Genomic DNA, 15,573 nt, shown 5'->3' on the forward strand with positions numbered 1-15,573 from the left:
ATGGAGTTCCAACAGGTGGAGACATCACATATCAGGCAATGTTGAGGAAGAGCATTTTGCCTTTGCAGCTCAAAGAGGGTGTTCTTTGCATGGGAAGAGTGGCTGAAGTGCATGCACAGTTTTCTGGACATTTTTAACAGCTCTTCCATTTCAGTGGAAGACTTGAGGAATCAGGTGACAACGAGATTGAAGATGTGCGCCATGCAGGGCCAGCCCTCCCTGAAGCAGCACACACAAAATGATCTTCCTGTTATCACTAACTATGGCTCCTATGTCCAGTTGACAAGGAGACAGCAAGTGTTCAATTTCTTTATTGATGACACGGAGCAGTTTGGCTCTGTCCACCAAGGCTGCCAAGGTGCAGAATCACGTGACAAGGCTTAGCTTTGGATAGATGATATTCTAGAGGACCACTATAAACTGTGCCTAGAGGTGAGGGTGGGGACAAGGGGGAGGATGAGGAGGCAGAAAAGGATGTGGCACAGAAAACCCTGCAATTCAACGTGAAGGCAGCGATGCCATCACATGACCAAGCTGCTGGTGTGCCTGGCCTGGAACCACATTTACCCAGTGGACTGTGCGCAACATATATTGTCCTTGACCATAGTTACAACTGCATATGTCAACGCTGGCGTGAACTTTACCAGACACGAGAGGCCCAAGGACTGTCCCAACTTCTGCTCAATGTATATCTGCAGGGCTTCTACAGCTTTTTTGGAAAAGTAATGTTGGCTTGGGACTCTCCACCTTGGGTGAGCACAAGCCATCAGTTCTCTGAAATGTCCAGAGTCAACTATATGGAAAGGGAGGGACTGTAGTACCAACAACTTGGCCAAGTGCACGTACAGCTTCTGCGCCGTTGGATGAGTGCTCCCATACTGTTGTCTTTTTGGAAACTCCTCGGTGATCAATTGTTTCCTTCTGCTGATGTTCTCGAGCCCTGACTGCTAGAGAGAGAGTGCGAGCTGATGGGAGATGCCGCGGTCGTTGCATCAGGCTGTAATACTAAACGAGTGGCACGGTTTTCCCACACCACTTTATGAGGACACTTCATTTGTTGACGCAGGGCCATCGTGCCAACATTAGCACCCTGGCCATGCCTCACCTTCTTCCCACACATTCTGCAAATAGCCACGCTAAAGTACCCCAGAGGCTTGGTGAAAAATTCCCGCATTGGTGAGAATGCCATTTTCTCTACACCATTGCATGATGCATGCCTGCCTCTGCTTTTATGAACCCATGCAGTGCTAGTGTGTTCCTCACAGGTAGTCTTCTGAGTAGCAGACGATGTACCCCTCCCGCGTTTGTCTGCAGATCTTCCACTGCTTCCACCCTGCTGTCTCACGGGCATGCTTCAACCCTGCTGTCCCACGGGCACACTGGGACCCTCGCCCCCAAAGATGGCAATGTCCCCTTTTCACCCGACTTCCATGTGCAATCGGCTACATCATCAACTAGATCTGTCTGGTTGTCACTTGTGTCACCCTCACCGGTCTCTTGCACATGTCCCTGACCTCTCGCAACATGTGCTCTCACCAGTAGTTGCACATCTAGAGGAGTCTACAACGGACCTCTCCTCCAAGTCTGTGCTGGCCTGTAACCGCTGACTGTCCTCACAAAGCTCATCCTTGCTGTAAAGTGGAGCAGAGCCAGTGTCCATCATTACTTGGCTAGCAGAAGGAGCAGCAAAAGCAAGAGGCAGGTTCAGGACAGGTGAGGGCACAGGGGAAGTTCCTGAGCCATGCCAAGTAAGCGTGGTGTCAGAGGAACCCACAGATTCCTGGTTGTGTGTATCTTTTGTCACTTGAGATGATGTTGAATAGCAAGTCAACCAGTATAGCTGGATTACTGGTCAAAACACGACCGCTGGATGGCAGTAGCAGCTCAGGCCTGTTGCTGCGGCTGCTACCAACCCCCCCTTCTTCTGCTGCTTCTTGTGCCAGCTACAGCAACATTTTTCCATTGCCCTTTCCATTGGAGGGCCCAGGCAAGTGTCTTCTGGCCATAGTGTGCAGTAAGGGCTGTTTCACACGAGCGAGTCCATTGCGGGAATCACGCTCCATGTGTGAGTGTGATCCTCTGCTCTGGACTTGCAGGAGCGCACAGCATTATCATGATTTATAATGCTATGTGCCTCTGCTTGACCTTATTTCTATAGAAGCATACTGACAGCTTTATGTCACTATGATTCTGTGGAAAAAAGGCCATGCAGAGACACATAGCATTATAAATCAAGATAATGCTGTGCGCTCCTGCAAGTCCAGAGTGGAGGATCACACTCACACACAGAGCATGATTCCCGCAATGGACTCACTCGTCTCGTGTGAAACAGCCCTAACTGTATCAGTGATGGATTAACTAAGAATGTGGCAGAAGTTGAAGATAAACATGGTGATATATTAGACCACCCTTTAATACCGAGGCACAGTAATTCTATGTATAAACTAATACTTTAACTGGGAATGTGGCAGCAGTTCAACAAGATACACACGGCGATATATTAGACCGCCCTTTAATACTGAGGCACAGTAATTCTATGTATAAAATAACAGATTAACTGGGAATGTGGCAGCAGTTCAACAAGATGCACATGGTGATATATTAGACCACCCTTTAATACTGAGGCACAGTAATTCTATGTGTAAAGTAACACATTAACTGGGAATGTGGCAGCAGTTCAACAAGATGCACATGGCGATATATTAGACTGCCGTTTAATACTGAGGCACAGTAATTCCATGTATAAAGTAACAGATTAACTGGGAATGTGGCAGCAGTTCAACAAGATACACACAGCAATATATTAGATATATTATTTCAGTTTCAGAGTGTTTGGCACCTCCTTAGAAGAACCCATGGCTGCTGATTTTGGGATAAGGTAGAGGAGCCTGTGTATTTTTAAAGCTTTGAAATTTGTATCACCTGGCCTTGCCTAATGATGATTGTGAACAGGCCTTAACAAGGTCTAAAACATCAGTCAAATCTGGTTCCCATATTTTTTCGACTTTTTTCACTCTAAAATTGTAAAAGTATGTCCCGTTTTTGTGTAATTTTAACTTTTATTACATGCAAATGAGCCTCTAGGAGCAGGGGGGGCGTTGCACCTGCTCCTAGAGGCTCCATTCCCCCACCTCATTTCCACGCCCTTCTGTCTTGATTGACAGGGCCTGGCCAGTGTTAGTTCTCCTGCTGGCCCCGTCTGCCGTGTAAATCTCGCGCCTGCGCCGTCCCATTCAGTATTCGGCGCAGGCGCAGTGAGAAAGCCGGCAGCTTTCCAGACGCTGGATATCCTTCTGTGGTATGTTATTCCAAGCTCTTTGAAATTGGACCTGTAGTTCAGCCAAGGTGGTTATTAGTTGCTCTGCATGAGACATCAATCACCCAATCTAATCCAAGACATTCTGTATGGGGAGAGATCTGGCAATTCAGCTGGCAAGGGGAGCTGCTGGATACCCTGAAGAGCACATTGTGAGAGTGGGAAGGGTGTGGGAAGGCATTATCTTGTTTGAACACCATGTCTCCTAACTGAGTCAAGGAAGGCAGTAGTATTGGTTCCATTATATCTTGGACATACTGAAGGCTGGCCAATGTTCCCTCCACGAATACAGGATGGGAATAGGCATGGTAGCTAATGTCATCTCGCACCATGACAACTGGTGTTGGTCTTGTTTGTTTCCGCACTATGCATGATGGCAGAAGGTGCTTGCAGGTTGTCTAGCACGCAGACCATGCTGATATAAATGGTTTCAAATGGTCATGACACTGGGGTGCTTCTCACCTCCCTTAAATGTGCCTGGAGTTGTTTGGCATTTATAATCTTGTTTCGCAGTGCATTGTTCACAATGAAGCGGTCATCAGTGTGGGATGTGGCCAAATGATGTCCACTTCTATGCCTTTCTGTGACTCTTCCAGTCTCTCTCTATCTCTGTTGCAAGCTGCTGATGACACTCAGCAGTGGCCACTTCCATCTGAGAACAACCTGCTTGAAGCCTCGCAATGGCGAGGTACCATTGATCAATTGTTAGGTGTCGTCTTGGTCTCATGATGTCAAAATGTGAACAGCATGATGAGGAGGACTATTTAAATACCAATTCTAATTGAACCAGGAAATTTATTGAGCGATTCATGGATCAAACACCTGTTGTGAATTTTGCCGTTAAGCTCTTTGTTTTAGTACTTTTTGCACAACTTGCTGTACTCTAACATTGAACTGTTTGACATGTGCGTTCAAAAGTTTAGAGAAAGTCACATTAAGTTCACCTGTAAAGGTTAAAGTGCATTTTACGTTTATCCTGAAATTTCACCTGCAAGCAAAATAAAATATCCCTAACTTTTGAGTAGTGTAAATAAAAATAAAATAAAAAAATTATCTAATATATAAAGCTGAGTGAATGTGTGTGTGTGTATGTCCGCTAAAGGAATCCGCACCGTTGCATTTAAAATCACAAAATTTGGCACACAGGTACATCAGGTGTCCGGGAAGGTTTTAGACCAGGTCTCAGCTCTCTAGGACGTACCGTTCCTGAGATATTCCCAAAAAAATGCATTAGCCAATAGAAGCTTGGTCACATGACCCTTATCAGCCAATAGAAGCTTGCAGGTCCTCCAGTCTCTACATACACAGTTTTACTCCAGGTTTCCATAACAACCCAGCCATTTATCTTCACTGCTGTAAGAGAGCTTTAGGGAAATCTGTCATCAGGATAATCGCTATTGAAGTAAAGCCAAGGCCTAATAGCACTTAGTACCTTATTTCAAGATGTGCCTTTGTTTCAGCAATAGATGTTTTTATCCTCTGAAAATCCAGTTTATTTGGTATGCAAATGAGCTAGTAAGGTGCCCAGAGGAGCGTCACTCTTGCAGGAAGGAGCCCAGACATGCCCCCTGCCAAAATGTGTCCACCCTCAAAAGACTTAAACCCCCGCCCCTAGGTCCCGCTAAGCCACGCCCCTGATCTGGTTAGCCCACGCCCCTCTCACTCTTGAGCCCACGGGAATTGAAAAAATGAAGGTAAAAATCAACTTCTATCATCTGCAGGGGTGGGAGGGAGGGTGACTTTGGCTGCACAGTGCTGCTTTCTTAGAGTGAGTTTTTCAAAAGGACATGCCCCCGATCCGGTTAGGCCACGCCCCCTCCCACTGAGCCAAATGAGATTAAAAAAATGAAGTAAAAAATCTACTTCTAGGTCCTGCTAAGCCACACCTCTGATCTGGCTAGGCCACGCCCCATCCTGAGCCGACGGGGACTGAACAAATGAAGGTAAAAATCAACTTCAGTCAGCTACAGGCGTGGGAGGGAGGGTGACTTTCTCCCTGTAGCTTACACTCAGACAATACAGTGCTGCTGTCTTAGAGTGAGCTGTTCAAAAGGACACGCCCCTGAACCAGTTAGGCCATGCCCCTTCCCACTCCTCAGCCGACTGAGATAAAAATAAAAAAAAGAAGTTAAAAATCAACTTCTAGGTCCAGCTAAGCCACACCCCTGATCTGGCTAGGCCACGCCCCTCCACTCCTCAGCTGACAAGGATTGAAAAAATGAAGGTAAAAATCAACTTCTGTCAGCTGCAGGGGTGGGAGGGAGGGTGAATTTCTCCCTGCAGCTCACCCTCAGACAATACAGTGATGCTGTCTTAGAGTGAGCTGTTCAAAAGGACATGCCCCAGATCCAGTAAAGGCCACTGTTAAGGGGGCGGGCCCCTGTGGAGGTCACTGTCAAGGGGGTGGTATGCTGTGAAAGTCACTGTTAAAGGGGAAGGCTGATGTAAAGGTCAAAGTTAAGGGGGTGGGCTGCTGTGGAGGTCCTATTTTAAGGGACGAGGCACTGTGGGGGGGGGGTCACTGTTTTGGGAGCGGGGTGCTGTAGATGTCACTGTTATAGTGGATAGTGTTGGTATCTTTTAACAACACATACAAACATTAAATGAAATAGATTAAATATACCCGAGCGAAGCAGGGTCCTTCAGCTTGTATGTATATATATATATATATATATATATATATATACACTCACCTAAAGAATTATTAGGAACACCATACTAATACGGTGTTGGACCCCCTTTTGCCTTCAGAACTGCCTTAATTCTACGTGGCATTGATTCAACAAGGTGCTGATAGCATTCTTTAGAAATGTTGGCTCATATTGATAGGATAGCATCTTGCAGTTGATGGAGATTTGAGGGATGCACATCCAGGGCACGAAGCTCCCGTTCCACAACATCCCAAAGATGCTCTATTGGGTTGAGATCTGGTGACTGTGGGGGCCATTTTAGTACAGTGAACTCATTGTCATGTTCAAGAAACCAATTTGAAATGATTTGAGCTTTGTGACATGGTGCATTATCCTGCTGGAAGTAGCCATCAGAGGATGGATACATGTTCTCATTCTGTTTACGCCAAATTCGGACTCTACCATTTGAATGTCTCAACAGGAATCGAGACTCATCAGACCAGGCAACATTTTTCCAGTCTTCAACAGTCCAATTTTGGTGAGCTCGTGCAAATTGTAGCCTCTTTTTCCTATTTGTAGTGGAGATGAGTGGTACCCGGTGGGGTCTTCTGCTGTTGTAGCCCATCCGCCTCAAGGTTGTGCGTGTTGTGGCTTCACAAATGCTTTGCTGCATACCTCGGTTGTAACGAGTGGTTATTTCAGTCAACGTTGCTCTTCTATCAGCTTGAATCAGTCGGCCCATTCTCCTCTGACCTCTAGCATCCACAAGGCATTTTTGCCCACAGGACTGCCGCATACTGGATGTTTTTTCCCTTTTCACACCATTCTTTGTAAACCCTAGAAATGGTTGTGCGTGAAAATCCCAGTAACTGAGCAGATTGTGAAATACTCAGACCGGCCTGTCTGGCACCAACAACCATGCCACGCTCAAAATTGCTTAAATCACCTTTCTTTCCCATTCTGACATTCAGTTTGGAGTTCAGGAGATTTTCTTGACCAGGACCACACCCCTAAATGCATTGAAGCAACTGCCATGTGATTGGTTGACTAGATAATTGCATTAATGAGAAATAGAACAGGTGTTCCAAATAATTCTTTAGGTGGGTGTATATATATACGGATGTGCTGCGGTGTCATTTATTTATTCTACGTTATACACCTTGGTAAAGTGTTTTCATCGCTGGCACCCAATTACTGGCTACTAGGAATGCTGCCCTGAACTTCCGCAACATACATATATATATATATTTTAGAGAAGGGGGAAAAATGCATCCATTGGCCAACTTTCTCAACTATAATACCTGACCCCAGGGGTATCAAGGAGAATGGTAAAGCAAGAATGGTAAGGCTTCCAAATGTTGCAAACTGTCTAAGATACTGTATCAGATGGGGTCAGTTCAGAGTAGAGTCAGGACAAGTGGCACCTAAATTCTTATGCAAATTGGGTTAGAGGTGGTTGAGTTCCAACAATTTTTTAGAGTACTGAACAAGGGTCAGAATGATACATTGCTTAGGCAATAAGCCAACATACAGGAGGGCTAGAATTGTTCTGGCATTAAAGGGAATGTGTCATCAGAAAAATATTTTTATGTTAAAGAGGACATGTAACCTCTCCAGCTATGTCTGTTTTACTAACTACTTGTATTCCCCTTGAAATAATCATTCTGAGGCATTTATTCTATATGATGTGCCATTCTGTTATTATTCCTGCTAGAGGTTCTGAATGAATCCTAAAAGGTTTCAGAGGATAGGTCATCAGTATTTAAGCCTTGGAAAACCCACTGGTGCTTTGCAGCGCTGGGGTCCTAGGTCTGAATCTGACCAAGGACATCATCTGCATGGAGTTTGTATGTTCTCCCCGTGTTTGGAGTGTGGGAGGAAACCGAAGTACCCGGAGGAAACCCACGCAAATACATACTAATAGGCAGGGCCATCTTTAACACGGGGCAAAAAGGGCAGCTACCTCTTGAGCCCCGCTGGCCACTGGTGATGTGGGGGGCGATGGCAGGGCACAGGGAGATGAGCGCTTCCATTGTGGAAGCACTCATCTCCATAGTCATCTGTATCGCTGTCCTCAGGACAGCGATACAGATGGAAGTGCTGCGGCGGGAAAGGAGAGGAGTCTCCCTTTCCCGTTCTTCTGATAGGCTGCAGACACTAGGCCTGCAGCCTATCAGAGGGCGGTGCAGTCGGCGTGATGATGTAATTGCGCCGCCTGAGGCGTACAGCGCGGGACACAGGCCAGAAGAGGCCTACATCGCATCGCTGCCAGCTTGATGGAGGTAAGTATAAGTGTTTATTTTTTTTATATGGTACTATTATTGGCACATGATTAGGGGGCATCTATGGGGGCACTTGTTACTGGCACATGATTGGGGGGCATCTCTGGGGGTACATGTTACTGGCACATGATTGGGGGGCATCTATGGGGGTACATGTTTCTGGCACATAATTAGAGGCATCTATGAGGCACTTGTTATTGGCACATGATTGGGGGGCATCTATGGGGGTACTTGTTACTGGCACATGATTGGTGGGCATCTATGGGGGCACTTGTTACTGGCACATGATTGGGGGTCATCTGTGGTGGCACTTGTTACTGTCAGATTATTTGGGGGCATCTATGGGGGCACATATTACAGGCACATTATTGGGGGGCTTTGTGGGGCATCTATGGGGCACTTCTTACTGGCACATTAATGTGGCACATTATTGGGTTGCAATATGGGGGCATCTATGGGGGCACTTCTCACTGGCACATTATTGGGAGCATCTACTGAGGCCACAAAGAAGGGGTATTTTGTCACCGCCAGCTCTGTGAGAAGGTCTGTTAGACGTTCTTCGCTACCTCTTGCATGAAGTTCTTTGTTTTGGTTTCACTTTGTCATCTCCTTTCCTTCTCCCAGCTGTCATCTATTTGCACTGATTGTCTCCCCTTATATTCCCTCCCATACTGCCTCACTTTGCGGTTTATACTTCTTCCTGGATGAGTTGTTCACTGCTGGATGCTCCTTCTCCTGATTCCTCAGATAAGTCGGTTTCCTTTATTTGTGTTTACTTGCTGGCTTGATTGTAGGTGACCCTGACTCCGTCCGTATTAATTGCAGGGAGCCGGTGGTCGTGTCCCCTCACTATTATAGGGTTTTCAGGTGTCAGATAGTATAAGGTACGTGGACATGCAATCGTCTACCATAAAGAACTTTGCATGGGCATAGCAGTCAGGGAGAGCTCTAGGGGTTTTATAGGGCTCACCCATATGCTCCTTAGTTTGGGATCAAGCCAGTCGGATGTTTATTTATAAGTTCCAGCTTTCTGCAACACCATCCGTGACATTATAAACCGCCATAACCGTCTTAAGCATGGATCCGGTTTCAGCCTTGATTGACCGCATGCAAGGTCTTTCACTGGAGGTAGCAGATCTCCGTAAAACTGTGTCTCAGTTTCAGGTGACCGGTTCTGCTTGCGTTCATAGAGTTTGTTCCGAGCCTAAGATCTCGCTTCCGGATACGTTCTCCGGGGGTAGTGAGAATTTTGTTTGCTTTAGAGAGGCTTGCAAACTCCATTTTCGCCTACTTCCCCATTCCTCTGGTGATGAGGAGCAGAGGGTGGGGATCATCATCTCGCTGCTCAGGGATAACGCTCAGTCTTGGGCCTTTTCGCTGCCGGTCGGGGCACGTCCCCTCCGATTGGTAGATGAATTTTTTGTAGCCCTGGGGCAGATATATGATGACCCGGATCGTATTGCTCTGGCTGAATCTAAACTGCGTCTTTTATGCCAGGGTAAACAGTCCGCAGAGATATATTGTTCAGAATTTCGGAGATGGGCAGCTGATACTGGTTGGAATGATGCTGCACTCCGAAGTCAATTTTGCCATGGTCTTTCGGAAAGATTGAAAGATGCATTTGCTTTTCATGAGAGACCAGCCTAGTTAGAATCTGCCATGTCTCTAGCTGTTCGTATTGACAGGCGTCTTAGAGAGAGAGAGGAGACTACTCCTTCCTGTCATATTCAGTCCAAGGACAGTGGGGCTGTCTCATTCAGTGCACAGGGGTCTCAGTCTCTCTCAATCCCCTCTGAGGAGGAGGCCATGCAGCTGGGTTTGCTTGCCTCTGATAGTAGAGGATTCAGCTCTCAGAAGAGGGTTTGTTTCTGTTGTGGGGGTATAAATGATTTGGCTAATGTTTGCCCCTCTAGGAGATTCATGGAGTTTTCTGCCATTTACCTGAAGTTCCCATTTTCTCCTACCTGCCAGGGTGGCGCTAGACAGCAAGAACATTGTTTGTGAGATTTTTGTAGATAGTGGAGCAGCTGTCAATCTCATTGATAATCAATTTGCAATAACGCATGGTTTCCAGGTATGCACTTTGGAAAAGGATATACCTGTTTTTGCTATTGATTCCGCTCCACTTTCTCAAAGATCGTTAAAGGGCATAGTTCACAATATCCGTTTGACTGTGGGTGACGCTCATGTTGAGGATATGTCATGTTTCGTCTTAAGCGGATTACCTACTCCTCTAGTGTTGGGGCTACCCTGGCTCACTAAACATAACCCCACCATTGATTGGCAAGCAAGGCAAATAAATGGTTGGAGTGAGTTTTGCAGAGAGAATTGCCTCACGGCGTCTCTTTCAGAGGTTTCTACTAAGACTGTGCCATCTTTTCTCTCTGAATTTTCGGATGTGTTTTCCGAGAGTGGTGTCCAGGAGTTGCCCCCGCATCAGGAGTACAACTGCCCTATTAATCTCATCCCAGGTGCCAAACTGCCAAAATCACGTTTATACAATCTCTCCCAACCTGAAAGAGTCGCTATGCGTAGTTATATCTCTGAAAGCCTGAGAAAGGGACACATCCGACCCTCGAAGTCACCTGTTGCCGCTGTTTTATTTTTTTGTTAAGAAAAAAGATGGTTCTTTAAGACCTTGTCTGGATTTCAGGGAGCTGAACCATATCACGATTTGTGACCCATATCCGCTTCCTCAGATCCCGGACCTGTTTAACCAGATTGTTGGGGCTAAGGTTTTTTCTAAGTTGGATGTAAGAGGGGCATACAACCTAGTCAGGGTCAGGGAAGGGGACGAATGGAAGACGGCCTTCAATACCCCTGAGGGTCATTTTGAGAATTTGGTTATGCCCTTTGGTTTGATGAATGCTCCGGCCATCTTCCAACATTTTGTGAACAGCATTTTTCATCATTTAATTGGGAAATTTGTACTGGTGTATCTGGATGACATTTTAATTTTTTCTCCTGATTTCAAGACTCATCGAGACCACCTACGTCAGGTCTTGCTGATTCTGCCGGATAATAAATTGTACGTTAAACTGGAAAAATGTGTGTTTGCGGCTCCGGAGATTCAATTTCTTGGTTTTCTTCTCTCCGCTTCTGGTTTTCGCATGGACCCTGAGAAGGTCAGCGCTGTGCTTGATTGGGAGCTTCCTGAGAATCAGAAGGCGCTGATGCGGTTTTTGGGTTTTGCTAATTATTACAGAAAGTTCATTTTGAATTATTCCTCTGTTGTTAAGCCACTCACTGATATGACTAAAAAGGGGGTAGATTTTTCTTCGTGGTCGGTAGATGCGCTTAAAGCCTTTTCTAGTATCACAGAGAGTTTTGCTACCGCTCACATTTTGGTACAACCTGATGTCTCTCTACCTTTTATTGTTGAGGTGGACGCTTCTGAGGTGGGTGTGGGTGCGGTCTTATCTCAGGGTCCCTCTCCTGCCAAATGGCGACCGTGTGCCTTTTTCTCAAGGAAACTCTCCTCTGCAGAGAGAAATTACGATGTGGGAGATAGGGAGTTGTTGGCCATCAAATTAGCTTTTGAGGAATGGCGCCATTGGTTAGAGGGAGCCAGACACCCTATTACCGTGTTTACAGACCATAAGAATCTGGCCTACTTGGAATCGGCCAAGCGTCTGAACCCGATACAGGCCAGATGGTCTTTTTTCTTTTCTAGATTTAATTTTGTTGTTAGGTTCCGCCCTGGGGTTAAAAATGTGAAGGCGGATGCCCTGTCACGTTGTTTTCCGGGAGGGGGGAACTTTGAAGACCCGGGTCCCATTTTGGATGAAGGGGTGGTCGTCTCTGCTTCTTATAAGAGGTATGATTTGGAGACAGAGGTTCAGGCAGCCCAGGCAGAGGCTCCTGATCTTTGTCCCCCTGGGAGGTTGTTTGTGCCTCTCGCTTTACGACACAAGGTTTTTAAGGAGCACCACGATACTGTCCTTGCTGGGCACCCGGGGTGCAGAGCCACAGTGAATCTCATTGCTCGGAGATTCTGGTGGCTGGCTCTTCGTAAGACGGTTGAGGGTTTTGTGGCAGCCTGCGAGACCTGCGCTCGTGCCAAGGTCCCTCATTCACGGCCATCGGGTTCTCTCCTCCCGTTACCCATTCCTTCCCGTCCTTGGACGCATCTGTCCATGGACTTCATTACGGACCTGCCTCGTTTCCTCGGGGAAGACTGTGATTCTGGTAGTAGTGGAACGTTTTAGGAAAATGGCGCATTTTATTCCCTTTCCTGGGTTACCCAATGCTAAGACGCTGGCGCAAGCGTTTGTTGATCACATTGTTAAATTTCATGGCATTCCTTCAGACATCGTTTCTGATAGGGGCACGCAATTTGTTTCCAGATTCTGGAAGGCCTTCTGTTCTCGCTTGGGGGTTCGGTTGTCGTTCTCTTCTGCTTTTCACCCGCAGTCGAATGGTCAGACCGAACACGTCAATCAGAATCTGGAAACATATCTGGCCTGTTTTGTGGCGGAGAATCAGGAGGATTGGTGTTCTTTTTTGTCCCTTGCTGAGTTTGCTTTAAATAACCGTCGCCAGGAGTCCTCTAATAAGTCACCATTTTTTGGTGCATATGGGTTTCATCCGCAGTTTGGGACATTCTCTGGAGAGGGGTCATCTGGTTTACCTGATGAGGAGATATTTTCCTCGTCTTTGTCATTTATTTGGCAAAAGATTCAGGGTAATCTGAAGAGGATGAGTGAGAGATATAAGCGTGTGGCGGATAAGAGACGTGTGCCTGGTCCGGACCTGAATGTGGGGGATCTGGTGTGGTTGTCTACAAAGAATATCAAACTGAAGGTTCCCTCCTGGAAGTTGGGTCCTAGGTTTATTGGGCCTTACAAGATCTTGTTCCGTCATCAATCCCGTTGCCTTCTGTCTTGATCTTCCTCAGACTTGGAAGATCCATAATGTTTTTCACAGGTCCCTATTAAAACCTTATGTCCACGGTACCCTCCTCTTTGCCTCCTCCTCCGATTGTTGTTGATGGTAATCTTGAATTTCAGGTCTCTAGGATTGTGGATTCTCGCATTATCCGCGGTTCTCTCCAGTATCTCGTTCATTGGGAGGGTTATGGTCCTGAGGAGAGGATGTGGGTCCCAGTGGCGGACATTAAGGCCACTCGTCTCATCAGGGCTTTCCATAGGTCTCATCCTGAGAAGGTGGGCTCTGAGTGTCCGGAGTCCACCCGTAGAGGGAGGGGTACTGTCACCGCCAGCTCTGTGAGAAGGTCTGTTAGACGTTCTTTGCTCACCTCTTGCATGAAGTTCTTTGTTTTGGTTTCTCTTTGTCATCTCCTTTCCTTCTCCCAGCTGTCATCTATTTGCACTGATTGTCTCCCTTTATATTCCCTCCCATACTGCCTCACTTTGCGGTTTATACTTCTTCCTGGATGAGTTGTTCACTGCTGGATGCTCCTTCTCCTGATTCCCCAGATAAGTCGGTTTCCTTTATTTGTGAAGGGCGGAGAGGAACACTATGGGTGCTTCTACTGAGGCCATAAAGAAGGGGTATTTTATATGGGGGGCTCTGTATAGGGGTATTTTATACTGGGGCACATTATGGTGGGTACTATGGGGAAGAGGAGAGAGGAGTACTATGGGCTCATCTATGGGGGGCACTAAGAAGGGGTATACTTGCAAATTATGGGGGGCACTGAGGGCATCTACCGGGGCACTATATATGGGGCATTTTATACTGGTACATTATGGGAGCACTAGGAAGAAAGGGGGAGAGGAGCACTATGGGGCATTTACTGGGGGCACTATATAGGGGCATTTTATACTGGCACATTATGGGGGCACTATGGGGACATTAGCTCAACTGGGTATTTTTTACAGTGGCACATTATAATAGAGAATTATTACTACTGGGGGGCATTATGATGGGCTTTTTTACTACTGGGGGTCTATGGGGAAAAGGATTACTAGTATGGGCACTATGGTAGCATTATTACTTCTGGGGCACAGTGGGGACATGTTGGGGGCACTGTAGGAGCACTATTACTACCATGTGGGCTTTAGCAGACAATTATTCCTATTGGTGGGACTTTTGGGAGCACTATTACTGTGGGGGCACCTTGGCACAGTATCAGCTTACCACAATTATTTTTGGGGGATGTTATGTTTACACTATTAGTGTCAGGGAAAATATTTGCTGGGCACAGTTATTTTAGGGCACTGTGTGCCAATAATTATTGAAGGGCACTATCTGCATGGTACTACTATTATCAGGGGGTTTATCTGTTTCTGCAGTATAGTATTGGGGAGCACAGAGGCACAGTATTGGGGGTGGTAGGATGATTTGTTCAGAAGATGGAAGGATAATGGAAAAGTAGTAAACTAAGATTTTGTTTGTCAAACTGCAGAGACGAGAAATGCCTGAGAAATGGTGGTCTGGTCTAAAGGTCTGAAAGGAGAAGATGAGGAAAGAGAACATCTACATCAAAGAGATGTCGTTACTGGATGTAAGAGGTATGTGACACTGTATTACCCTGTATGCAGGGGTGGATGGAGGGGTTAGTAGTACAGTATTTTTCGCCCTATAAGACGGACCGGCCCATAAGACGCACCTAGGTTTCAGAGGTATAATATTTACAAGTGATCCACTGGACCTAGAAGGTCAAGTATTTCAGTTTCAATAGTCTGGGACTATAATTCCTGTTTCTGGCCTTTTCTCTAATTGTTAAAATATAACCTTTATTTCTCCTTTAATAAACTATATAGCCACAAAAAACATATAAATTTAAAACAACATATGGAGGGCAATGCTATTCGGGGGCTATAGGCTTAGCATCCACTGCTTATCTGTAGGTAAGCTGAGATCTTTATTTATCTTTTGCAAATTATCGTAGAGTGCGTGTCTGTAATGTCAGCCGACATCAGACACCTTGCAGCTAAAGCTCTTGGGATTATTACCCAACCTACAGTGCTATATTTGTCCAGGTACGATATATTTTATCAAGTACTCATAGCGGCTCTTACCCCCCGCATTTTTGCCTATTTTCTGCCCCTATAATATACGTCTATAAGCGGCGTCTACAGATCGCCGTCCAATTAATCATTCCTTTGCCCTGCCATAATCATTAAAAACTAATGGTGCAGCTCCCCCGACATGTTTCACCGCAAGATGCGGCTTCTTCAGGGGGGTAAGGAGCTACTAACAACACGAGTGTTTCGTTTGTAAGGACTTTTATATCCGTGAGGCGGGTTTCCGCTCGGTGATGTCCAATAGAGTTATTTCTCGTGTTGAAGAGCATGTGAATGGACCTATCCAGGTGCGGTTCCATCGGTCACGATGGTCAGATTGTCAGCTAATCACAATGTTTCTTATGCGCTTGCGT

At 46.2% G+C, this 15,573-nt stretch overlaps 1 protein-coding gene across 1 annotated transcript in view; it reads right to left on the bottom strand.

The window, feature by feature from the left end:
- The window catches only part of KIF21B (kinesin family member 21B), a 1,425,990-nt gene that overhangs the window by 458,641 nt on the left and 951,776 nt on the right, over window positions 1-15,573 (bottom strand). The window lies entirely within an intron of this gene.

Source organism: Bufo bufo, chromosome 3 (assembly GCF_905171765.1).
Source record: "Bufo bufo chromosome 3, aBufBuf1.1, whole genome shotgun sequence".
In the NCBI taxonomy this organism is placed as follows: domain Eukaryota; kingdom Metazoa; phylum Chordata; class Amphibia; order Anura; family Bufonidae; genus Bufo; species Bufo bufo.